This window comes from Lemur catta, chromosome 2, assembly GCF_020740605.2.
Source record: "Lemur catta isolate mLemCat1 chromosome 2, mLemCat1.pri, whole genome shotgun sequence".
Lineage (NCBI taxonomy): Eukaryota > Metazoa > Chordata > Mammalia > Primates > Lemuridae > Lemur > Lemur catta.
Genome location: NC_059129.1, coordinates 69811194 through 69824699, shown reverse-complemented (window position 1 = coordinate 69824699; position 13506 = coordinate 69811194). Strand labels below are relative to the sequence as shown.

The window sequence follows — 13506 nt, the reverse complement described above, 5'->3', positions numbered from 1 at the left end:
TGGCAATGAATTAAACAATTTTTTTCTAAAATTCTTCAAGATATATCAATAAAGACAAAAAGACCCTTTTATTTTTATTATTTTTTGTAATGTGAGAGATATATGTAATTTTTTTATTGTGGTAAAATACATGTAGCATTAAATTTACTGTTAGTGACATTTAGTACATTCACAATATTGTATGACTGACAATGCAATCTAGTTCCAGAACATTTTCATCATCCCAAAAGGAAACCCCATACTCCTTATGCAATCAATTTCCATTCTCAAAGCCATGGTTAGATGCAATGAAGTAGGTGGCAACACCTTACCTATATGTGCGTTGCTCCGGCCTGAGGACCTCTTCCATCCATCTCTCCAAAAAGACCTTTTTAATTACTTGTGGTTTCACATCTGTGCATGAATAAAAGCAATTCAATACAGAGACTTGACCATGTGGGTTGCTAGAATTTTTTAGGGCATCACTGAATGCGTCCATCACAAAAACCATGATCATAAACACCACCACCACCACCATCACCAAAGTACTTGTCCTTTTGCATTTCCAATCCTTGGGAAAATCATTCATATCTGCCAGAGAAAAAACTTTATTTTAATACTCTTCCCTCTTTTTTACAGCCTGATCACTTATTCAGCTATCTTGTCCTATGGACTCTATTTCTTAATAAAGAACTTAAACTTCTTAAACTTAAACTTCTTAAACGTCTTTCTGATTTATCTACATCCTGTCATCCACGTAACCCTTGGACTTTGAGCCAGGTCACTGGCCTCTCTGGCCTTCAGTAACACAACAACTTTTAAATGTTCATGTTTCCTTTCTTTCTCTCTTATCCCTCAATCGATATAATATATATAATCTTACGATCATACATATCTGATGATGATATTCTATTATTTCAGAAAAACATCAGGGACTTCTACTTGCTACCTGGAGTCAGAAGTCCTCTCATTTTAATCTTTCTCATCCATGAAGCCTCATAGCTCTCCACTCCTCACCCCAGATGCTTAACTTCTTGACATACCAAGCATGTGTTTTTGTTTGAACTGGACTGCTCTCGCCAACCTGTGAAATTTTGCCCCTAATGCAAGACATGCTTTCACATCTCTCCACTCTGCTCCCGCCCCTCACTGCCCAGGTTTGCTCCTGTGTTTCTTCCAGCTTCCCACTCAGGGTTCACTTCTTTCAGGAAACCATTCACTGCCCGCTTCCCTCAATAATGATTAAGCCTACTGTCTCCATGTTCTGAGACCTCCCCTATTTCCCATGTGTTAGAGCTTATTAGAATATATTGTAATGCCAATGCTTATGTATCTTCTTCACCAGACTGAAAGTTGTGAAAGGAAACAGACCAGTACTTCTTATTTATCATTATAAAAAACAAACAGAAAATAAAAAAAAAAAGAACTGCAGGAGCAAAAACCAAAACAAAATACTGTGACAAGTTCATATGAGATTCAATAAATATTTGTTGTAGTAAAATTAAACTTTACATATTCTGTCATTCTGTGCAATAGCAAATATGCTGAATGTTAAGTAAAATGCATCTATTACTTTTTTCCTAGCATGAGATTGGTTCAAGATGTGATCATCTTATGTTATCTCGTTGGTGTGTCTCACAATATTAAACTGCTGGGATGGCTATTAGGTGCTAGTTATATAGATATTATATGCTGGCACATAATAGGCACTAAATAAAAATTGCTTTGAAAAGATAACACACAAAAAACATTCCCTCACCCCTTAACTCATTATTAGGAGAGTGAGAGTCATTTGAAATAGTCCTCTACACACAAATAATATTCTTAAATAATTTTGAAGAATATAGGATTTGGTTTTGTTGTTTTTCCAGTAAAGTTGCACTTGTCAACTCTGGATTTCTGTTATTCTGAAATGACTTATAATGTTTTGAGAGAACAAATGGACTGCAATAATTACAATGTATTTTTTATAATTGGTGTCATGCTTTTGCTTGGTAGACAATTACAAAATCAACTGACTACTTAGTAAATTATATTGCCCAAATAGATTTTACATTTTAAAATTACGAGCATAACCTCAGTATTTTCATACATCAAGTATATATTTATGTAGTATTTTGATAATATGTACCACTGCATTAGATTTTCTTTATTTTTGAATGTGACTGCTTGAAATGTCCGATGTTATTTGCTTTTATTTATGTTATATATGGGAAACTAGTGATGATGTGAAATGAAGACAATGACTGCCTTTGCCAATATTCTTAAAAATGGAAATACAATGTCAACATGCTATTCTAGAAAATAAGACGTATTTTGATGACTGATTTCAGATTTTGAAGATTTCATTAAAGTATGATACACATATATACATGATACATAAATATATATATACACATATATGAGTTTAATTAACAGTCACAGTTAACTTTGACAGATTTTACATAACTATGTAAAAGGCATCAAGATCACAAAACGGAACATAACCAAGATATGATACCTCCATGACTTCTCATCACTAACTCCCTTCTCCAAGGTTAACTACCATCCTGACTTTAAACAAAATACATTTTTTTAACTTTATGTTAATGAAATCATATGGTATGTAATCTTTTGTGTCTGTCTTTTTCACTAAATATTATGTGAATGAGACGTCTTTATTATTGTCATTGCTGTGTAGTATTCTATTGTTTGCATATAGTACAATTTATTTTTCTATTCTACTGTTGATATGCACTTGAGTAATTTCTAGTTTTGGGCTAGTGTAAATAGTTCTACTATGAACATACATGTATTTCTGTTAGCTATACACCCCAGAGTGAAATATCTGCATCATAGAATACACATATGGTTAACTTTATTATATGCAGTAAACAATGTTCAAAGAGGTTGTATCAGTTTGTGAACCTACAAGTAATGTATGAGAGTTCTGGTTTCTTCCCATGCCTACTAACACTTGCTATTAGATTATTATTTTTATTATTAATATTTAAACTTCAGCCATCTGGCAGTGTGTAGTAGAATGGGGTTGTTCTTATTTTCATTTATCTGATGATTAATAAAGCTAATAAAGCACCTTTTTATATGTTTACAGGCCATTTGGGTATTTTTTTGTGACATCTTTGTTCAAATTTTCCTCCCATTTTTTATTAGATACAATGTTCTTTTCATACAGATTTGTAGAAGCTTTTTATCCTGTGTTTGATTTATTGTAAATATTTTCCCTACCTATGATTTTCCTTTCTGTTCTCTCTTAATGGTATACTTTGATAAATGGAATTTAAGTTAAAAATAGAAAAATTCTTTAGATTTTTTTTAGCATTATGATTAGAGTGAGCACCAGTTTCCATAAGCTGCACCTTCAATTAAATATTTTGAAAGCTGTCCTTATGAAAGTAATAAGCATTTGGACCCAAAGGCCTATTTTATACACTGAATCTTATGTATGACATGACCTTAGACAAGAAAATTAATTTATCCTTGCCTCAATTTCCTCATTGTAAAATAGGAAAAATGAAAATAATATCTGTTTCTTGCATTAAATAAAAGGATAAAATAAAATGTATGATGGTGGTGAAATTTCTTTGTAAAAATCAAAGCACAATATAATTATAAAATAATGATAAAGAGAACTATATGATTTCCTGTTGTAGGCATAATAGTTTCTATGTATCCAAATTTATGCCATAACTGTCAGTCAATGTTCAGCTTGCAATATTTGCAATAACATCAATAACTGGGATAAAATACATTTAATCACCATACCTTGGTTCTATTTGGTATAATCCTAATAAACTTAAATTTCATAGTTGTCTAATTGTTCTTGTTTGGAGCCCACCACTTACACCATGTATCTTAGGTCATATCAATTCATACATTGCCTATAGCCATATGCAGTATAAACTAATTCATCCATAAAGTATTTTCACCTTAAGAAATCATATTTTATCAAATATTTTAATATAACAAATGAAAATCCCAGGACTTGATGACTTCCCAGCTGGATACTACAAACACTTAAAGAACTCCTTCACAAACTCTTCCAAAAAAATCAAAGAAAAGAGAAAATTTTCAAATTATTTTTATAAGGCCAACATTATTACCCTGGTACTAAAGCTGGACAAGGACACTACAAGAAAAGAAAATTACGGTCAATATCCCCAATGAACAGAGATGTAAAAGTCTTCTACAAAATACTAGCAAATCAAATGGAACAACATATTAAAAGGATAATTCACCATGATCAAGTGGAATTTATCCCTGGAATGCAAAAATGGTTCAAATATACAAATCAATGCATATGATACATCACATTAACAGAATAAAAGACAAAAGCCATATCATCACCTCATTACATGCAGAAAAAACATTTGACAATATATCATTTTCTCAAGAAATTAAGTATAGAAAGCATGTACCTCAACACAATAAGAACCATATATAATAAGCTCACATCTAACATTACCCTTAATAGTGAAAATTTGAAACACTTTCTTCTAAGATCTGGAACAAGACAAGGCTACTCACTCTTACGACTTCTATGGTATTAGAAGTCCTTGCCAGAGCAATTAAGTGAGAGAAGAAAATATTAGGAAAGGAGAAACTTAAATCATCACTGCTTGCTGATGACATAATCTTATATATAGAAAATCAAAAAGATTTAACCAAAAAACTGTCAGAACTAATATGGTAATATTGCAGGATACAAAATCAACACCCAAAACCCAGTAGCATTTCTATACACAAAGTTTTCAAAAAAGAAATCAAGAGAAGGCCAGGCACAGTGGTTCATGTCTGTAATTCCTGCACTTTGGGTGACCGAGGCAGGAGGATAACTTCAGACCAGGAATTCAAGACCAGCCTGGGCTACATAGTGATAGCTCATCTCCACCAAAAAAAAAAAAAATGAACTCAATAGAACAATCTGATTTATAATAGCTAAAATTATTAAAATACTTAGAAATAAATTTGGCTAAAGTGATGAAAGACCTTTACACTGAAGACTATAAAACATTAATGAATGAAATTGAAGATGGCACAAATAAATGGAAAGATGTCTCATATTCATGGATTAAGAAAAACATTGTTAAAATGTCCACACTACCCAAATGATTTATAAAGTCAATATAATTGCTATCAAAATTCTAATGTTACTTTTCATAGAAATACAAAAAGCAATCCTAAAATTCTCATGGGACCACCAAAAACCCAGAATAGCCAAGGAAATCATGAGCAAAAAGAACAAAACTTAAAGTGTTATATTACCTGATTTCAAACTCTACTGCAAAACTATAATATTTAAACAGCATGATTCTGGCATAAAATAGATACATTGACCAATGGAACAGAATAGAGGCCCCAGAAATAAACCCATGGATGTATGGTCAATTGATTTTTGACAAAGGTGCCAAGAATTTATAATGCAAAACGATCAGTATCCTCAATAAATGGGAGCACTGGCTATCCACATGGAGAGGAATGAAATTGAACTCTTACACCACATATAAAAATCCACCAAAATGGTCTTAAACATAAGACCTGATACTATAAAACTACTAGAAGAAAACATAGGTGAAAAACTACACATTGGTCTGGGTAATTAATTTTAGATTTGACCCTTAAAGTATATGCAAAAATAGAGAAGTGGAATTACATAAAAATAAAAAGTTTCTGCCTGAGAAAGAAAACAAATAACAGTGTGAAGAGACAACCTTTGGTTTGGGAGAAAATATTTGCAAGCCATACATTGGATAAGGGGGTCAATAGCCAAAATACATGAGGAACTCAAACAACTCTATAGAAAACAAAAATAATTCAAGTAAAAAGGGGGCAATAAACCTGAATAGAGATTTCTTAAAAGAAGACATGCAAATGGTCAGAGCATATGTAACATAATGCTCAATATATCACTAATGATTAGGGAAATGCAAATTAACAACACAATGAAATATCACCTCACATCTATCTGAAGGGCTTACAAAAAAAAAGGCTGACAAGTGTTGACAAGGATATGGAGTAAAGAAAACCTTTGTGTACTGTTGGCAGGAATAAAACTTAATGCAGCTATTATGGAAAACTATATGGAGGTTTTTCAAAAAACTAAAAATAAACTTACCATAATATCCAGCAATCCCTTTTCTGGGTATTTTCCCAAAAGATTTGAAATCATTATGCCAAAGAGATGGTGGCGTTCTCATGTTCATTGTAGCACTGTTCATAAGAGCCAAGTTATGAAATCAACCTATCAATAGATGAACAGATAAAAGGTAGTATGCACAATGTCTAACATCTAGTAAAAAATTTCCAGACATACGAAGAAACAGAAAAATATTATACAAAATGAGGCAAAAAAATCAATAAATTAAAACACATCTAAATTTGACACAGATGATGGAATTTGTAGACAAGGACATTTACACAACCCTACAACTATGTTCCATATCTTTAAGGAGTCAGAAGAAAGTTTCAGCATGTTACACAGAGATGTGGAAGACATTATGTACATAGTGTGTGTGTGTATATATATCTATATCTGTGTGTGTGTGTGTGTGTGTGTGTGTGTATTATATAGTGAAAGTAGATCAGTAGGAACCTGGTGGTGACAGGAAGACAGCACTAGGGATGTGAGGACAAGCCAGAAGGAGTTTATAAAGCATCATGAGAAAACTTCTGGGTGATGGAAATGTTATCGTCTCTGTGGTAATGGTGTCAGAGTTGTGTACATAGATCAAATTATCAAATGATACTTCTTAAATATGTACGCTATATCAATTATAACTCAATAAAGCTTTAAAATATAAAGGAGATAAATTCAGTAAGACTTAGAAACTAATTTCAAGAAGAAAAAGGAATTTGGCTTTATTTCTAAGGTTCTCATGCAATTATATAAATGATGTATAGGGGATAATATAGGAGCATAGTTTAGAGAGGAATGAGAGTTTACTAAATATATTGAACGAGAGGTTATATGGAACATTCAGAAGGAGATGACTTGTGGGAAGCTTGGTGGTATATTTTTTAAAGCAGAAGAATATTGTAGTATAAAATGTATTTGAAGGTCAATACGGCAGCCAGCAGAGGACACCATAGTATTGATGAAGCCATAGCCTCTAGAAGAATAATATAAATCAGCATGAAAAAGAGGAAGGATAATTCTCTGAATAAATTCCTATCAAAAGGAGGATTAACTAAAAAGAAGGCTAGTCAAGAAAGACAAGAAATTTTTACAGAGGCAAAAAAGTGGGACAGATTAAAGTAAGACAAGTCTTAAGATAAAAAATGCAGCATACTCTCAAGGGAGGAAAGGAAGCTGAGAGCACACGTGAAAGAATGACAAAAAACAAAAACATTTCTCTGAGAATTGAGGAAGTGACGGGTGCACGGATAATTTTTAGACTTAGGAATGGTAAGTTCAGAGAATTTATACCTGTTCATCTAAATATATTTAGTGTAATTTTAGAAAGCAAGATCAAAAGCAAAAGTGAAGGATGATAGTCTACATTCAACTAGTATAATAAATATAACACATATCACACAATTATATGACAGATATGTAGCTCATTTAATCAAAAAATTACGAGTGCCTCAAGGAGATGTCTATCTTATAAATCCAAAGTAAATAAAATTATTTCCAATCATTTCTTTTGAACTATTGTAAAGAGTTTCATTTGCCAAATTAGAAGTTAGAGTGTATAGTAATGAAATTATATACGAAGTATTCAACTCAAAATAGGTTTTCTTTGCATTTTGGTTTAGATTTCTTGACTAAATTTGGATAGTAACCTGGGTGAGACAAGAGCTAAAAAAAAAAAAAAAGGTGCAGAGTGTCTGCAGAAGTTAATAGGGGAGTGTAGAGAAATCGAAGGTGGTTATATTAGGACATGACTCATTACTGTCGTAGGAAAATAGAAATTTTTTGCCAATCTAAGACAAACGTATTCACTTATATTTCAGGAGCAGAGACTTAACTGTTTTCTCATTAACATAAGTCATCTCTTATTTTAATTGAAAACTTCAGTTTAGCTTCAGTTTAGCTGATATGAGAAGAGATGACTCTTGGAAAGTATAATTAATTTTAATTAAAAATAATTCATATAATTAATCTTTGATTTTCCCTGTTTTACATTGATTTTTGGAATAGGTATGGCTGATTACCTGCATTTTCTAAATAATAGGGATAGCTAATAATTATTATCCATCATTTTCTTCAAATCACTGAATATCATAACTAAGAATTCATGGAGTAGAAAGCCAAACTGACCAAACTGACCCAGCCTTTCTCTTATACAATTCTCGTCTTGTATGTACCAATGATGGCAGGCAATTGGGTCTTTTTTTGTGTTTGATATAAAGTAATATTGATTTGTTTCTTTATTTCATTATTCTAATGCTAGCCTCCAGCTATTGATTGGTGTCAGCAAAGTCTTGGTATATAGAAAGAAAAAAAATTAGCAAGCTGAATACAAACAAATGTCTATCCAAGGTCTACAGATGAGAAATATACCAAAAATAAAACAACAAAAATAGCTAACATTTGAACACTTAGGCTTTGCCCAGTACTATGCTAAGCACTTTCTATTTAATAAAAAAGATATTATATAAACTAAGTGTTATGAATATCTATAATTTATAGATTAAGTTACAGAGAGTCAGTGATCCAAGATCACACAGAGCAAAAGCAGTAAAAGTAAGACTCGTACCCAGCTGAGTACATGCTCTTAAAAATAACATAATAGCTTTTCACTTTATGAGATCAGGATTGAAAAAAAACAAACAAACATTATCCTCACATATAAGTTCCAGCCTGCACATGTGCAAATTGAGTGTGGATATTTCCATTGTAAGATGATTTTTGCCATAAACAAGCTTTTTCTGATAACAATCATTTTCTCTTTCACAAACTTTCAAAAGCTGTTGTATAGCTAATGATGAAAAGCCAATAGTTAGGGTAATTTTAAACTTTTGGGGTTGAACAGACTTAGAATATTGCTCTTAGCAGGATTTTATCTCAGGAATCTTAAGTAATTTAACCTCTCTGAACCTTATTTTTCATCTGTAAAATCGAGATAATAATATTACATATCTCATTATTGTGAAGATTCATTGAGAAAATGCATGGGAAATGGTTCATAACGTGACTAGAATATAGTACACCTGAAATAATGTAACTAATCTTTTCATTACCAACACCACCATCACCAACATCATCATCATTATCATTGTCATCAATTATCATCATTATTTAGAATTGTGCAAACCTATCTTTTCAGGAAGATAGATATTATGGATGTTTAATATGCCAATATAGGCTAACAACAGATGCCTCATTCCCAAACTTGCTTGAATGCACAGGGTGACTCAGAGATTTTTTATGCTCTAAATAAATAGCAAAATGGAAAGGGCAAATTTACTGTAGTTATCTGATTTTGAACTGTGATTTGAGCGTAAGACAGATACTGAAAATCACCAACAGGTAATAAGCTCTTCTGAAGTCATCTCTATTACTTGAGGGAAGAAAAGGAATATTGTTAAATTTTTGAATTAGAGCAACTTTACAGTGATTTCTGTATCTCATTATCAAGTTCCTTGATTTGGTTGAGATCATGTTAAAAAAGACTGAATCAGTAAAATCAAACAGGTTTTAGAGATAAATATTTTTCATAATCCTCTGCACTGTGGTTGGTATATTAATTATACAACATGTCCATAGAAATAGAAACCAATGGCCTAACTACCTACCTGGAGCTTCTCAATTATAAATATTTTCAAATGTTACTTTAACTGAACTACTGAAAGTATTGACTTGAATGTGTATATGTGAACATATGTATATAAAATATAGTTTGCGTATCGATATACACATATATATGCAGTTAATGTTTTGCATTAGAATGTGATTTCATGCCATGAATTTGATTGGATGACTTCAAGCCATGCATTTCATAAACCAAGCACATGAGGGCACATGGCACTAAGCAATGGCATTCTTTTGTAGCAAGTTCTTTGACCAGCAAGATTTCATTACCTCAAAGGTAAAAATGAAATAAAATATTGGAAATGGAGATTATTCCTTCAAATAGCAAATGAAGTCTAAAGAAAATCTATCTGTTCTGTTCATTAAAACCTATTGGTATTTAGCACCACTTGTGTTGGATAGGAAAAAAAAAACATTTACAGAGCTCTTATCTATACATATACTCGTCTCCTTTTCAGATTGTTACAACTAGTACTAGACAGAAATTCTATGACTTTCTGACATTATGCTTAATTGAGGTCAGAAGAAAACAACAGCATTTAATTGTTGGGTTCAGATAAAAGGTAGAAGAATTTATTAGCATATTTTAATAATTTAAATTAAATTTTGTCATTTCAAGATGTCTAGTATCATAAATTTTAGATGTAGTAAAAGTTCAATAAAGACATTGAAATAAAAACAATTAAATTATATTATGTTGAATTAAATTACATTTTGGTACTTAATTTTTTTAAAAAAATTTAAGCTAGGGCATTCACTTTCTGAAAATAAAAATCAAAGAAGATACCCAAGGTATAAGATTCAAACTTTGTTAACATGTTGGAAACTGCTAGCAGTGTTTATTTTAAAAATATTTTAAGGGTATGAAAAAATTGAAAAGACATACACATGCAAAAATGATTCCTGTGTATTATTTGTTAATATATAAGCCGCCAGAGTAGCTATAAGTAGCTTAACTATAAATTGGACATTTGATATTTTGTTTTCTACAAGAGTAAAAAAATGTAGATTATATTGCCTAGAGATTGTTTTACATTTTTTTCAAACACATTTAAGCCATTTTGTTTTGTAACAATAGTTAAATCAGATTACTTTCCATCAGTTGTATCATATATATCTAATTCTTTCCACCCTAACGTAATCCCCTGTCTGTGAGTTTTGGCAGAATCACTGACTTCCTTCTAGCCAACAGAATATGACAAAGGTGATGGAACATTACTCCTTTGATTATATTATATTAATAAAGTGTAATCTTGTCATCTCACTCAGTCTAACATATTTTTATTTTTGGCGATTTTGAAGAAGCAAGGTGCAATGAATTCTAAAGCTGCAAGAAAAGGAATCCTGCCAATAACCTGAGTGAGCTTGAAAGTGCGCCTCTTTCTCCAGTGGAGCCTTCAGATGAACTCAGCCCTGGTCAAATCCCTTACTGTGGTCTCACAAAGGATCCATGTGAACTCTTCCGGGACTTCTGACTCACATAAACCATGAAATAATGTGTGTGTTTTTTAATGCAATTTGTGGTAATTTTTTATATAGAATAGAGAATTAATACAACTTGTTTACCAACAGTGTGTTTACCAACAACACTGTCCTTTTGTTCCTTCCACATAACAAGCCTGTGTGCTTGTCGTGCTTTTTAACCCCACTCTGCCAATACTTACCACTCCCACATGTGCTAAGTCATTACCTATTCACATTATTCTACTTTTTATTTTCTTCATTGTCCTGACAGATTTGAAATTAATTGACTTTAAAACTTATTATCTGACTCTCTAGGAGACTGTAATCCCTATGTTTTCCCCGAATTCTGCTATATCCCCAGAACCTTACATACAGCCGCGAAGGGCAGGAGCTCAATGCTACTCGTCCTAGAGTGAACTTTACATCTGCATGATTCCAACCAACTCTCACTCGTATAATTGGCATTTGTTGTTGAATATTTTTTCCAGCAAAATAATGTGTTATATCTATCCATAAATTACAAATTATTATGTATGAAGGCAAGATAAAATGACGTCCATTAGCACAGCATGTAATCATAATAGGTGCAGCATTGTTAAAGAAAATATTGCTTTAAGTATAAAAAATTAACAAGCGAAGAGCTACACAAAGACTTCAGAATTCTTTTGCTCTATGAAACAAATTCCTGATGATCAAATTTTGGGGACATAAATCTATAAACAGATTTTCTCAAAAATCATGAGGCCTCAACTATATGTAACATTACTTACCAATGCATAAAGTAGATCATCTCCCAAAACCATTTTTTATACATTCAAATCTTGAATAACTTGTTTTATTAATTTTGGGGGAAATTTTTAATTTTCTAAATGTGAAACTACAAAAGAGATATATACATTTTAAATAGCAAACATATATAATCATAACATAATGATTCCACAGAAATTAACCCAGACATTTGGGCTGAAATGAGAATTTCCTTTCTCTTAAGATTTGGAGGAAATCTTTCTAACAGATGAAATCAAAAATATTTTAAAAATGACCACCTTAAATAACAACTTGTTAGTATGGAGCTAATGTGGTTAAGGTAGAGGTATCGCTTAGATAAAATCTATAGTTATTATAAGCAATCCATGACTAGGAAAAGTGGGCAAAGGACATGAATAGAAATTTTTCAAAAGAAGATATAAAAATGGCTAACAAACATATGAAAAAATGTTCAACATCTCTAATCATCAGGGAAATGCAAATCAAAACCACAATGAGATATCACTTAACTCCAGTGAGAATGGCCTTCATCAAAAAGTCCCAAAACAATACATGTTGGCGTGGATGCGGAGAGACAGGAACACTAATACACTGCTAGTGGGACTGTAAACTAGTGCAACCCCTGTGGAAAGCAATATGGAGATACCTTAAACAGATTCAAGTAGACCTACCATTCGATCCAGCAATCCCATTATTGGGCATCTACCCAGAGGAACAAAAGTCATTCTATAAAAAAAGACACCTGCACCTGAATGTTTATAGCAGCACAATTCACAATTGCAAAGATGTGGAAACAACCCAAATGCCCATCAATTCATGAGTGGATTAGCAAAATGTGGTATATATATACCATGGAATATTACTCAGCTATAAAAAATAATGGTGACATGGCATCTCTTTGGTTCTCCTGGAGAGAGTTGGAACCCAGTCTATTAAGTGAAGTATCCCAAGAATGGAAAAATAAGCACCACATGTACTCACCAGCAAACTGGTTTCCCTGATCATCACCTAAGTGCACATTTGGGAATAACACCAATTGGGTATTGGACTGAGGTGGGGGCTGGGGGGAAGGGATGGGTGTATACCTACTTGATGAGTGCAATGTGCACTGTCTGGGGAATGGACACGCTTGAAGTTCTGACTGGGGGGGGATGGGTGTGGGGGGAGGGGATGGGTGTATACCTACGTGATGAGTGCGATGTGCACCGTCTAGGGAATGGACACACTTGAAGCTCAGACTCAGGGGGATGGGGGGCATGGGGAATATATATAACCTGAACTTTTGTACCCCCATAATAAGCTGAAATTAAAAAAGAAAAGTACAACAATGTCAAAGAAAACCAAAGAATTCCACATTCTGAAGTGAAGTAATTGATATAGGAAATATAGGTTCCTAGTACATAGTTGGAGTTCAATAAATATTTGTTAAATAAATAAATTATCCTTTAATGTACTAATCCCATTAATTAGCTCAAATTTTAAACTTTCTAAGCCATATAAAAATATTAAATAAATGGTTAATAAATGTTTAGTTAAATTAT

At 32.3% G+C, this 13506-nt stretch overlaps 1 pseudogene; it reads right to left on the bottom strand.

Annotated features, from left to right (window-relative positions):
• Positions 1 to 266: 266 nt before the first annotated feature.
• On the bottom strand, positions 267 to 356 carry LOC123633787 (annotated as a pseudogene).
• Between the last annotated feature and the right edge of the window lie 13150 nt (positions 357 to 13506).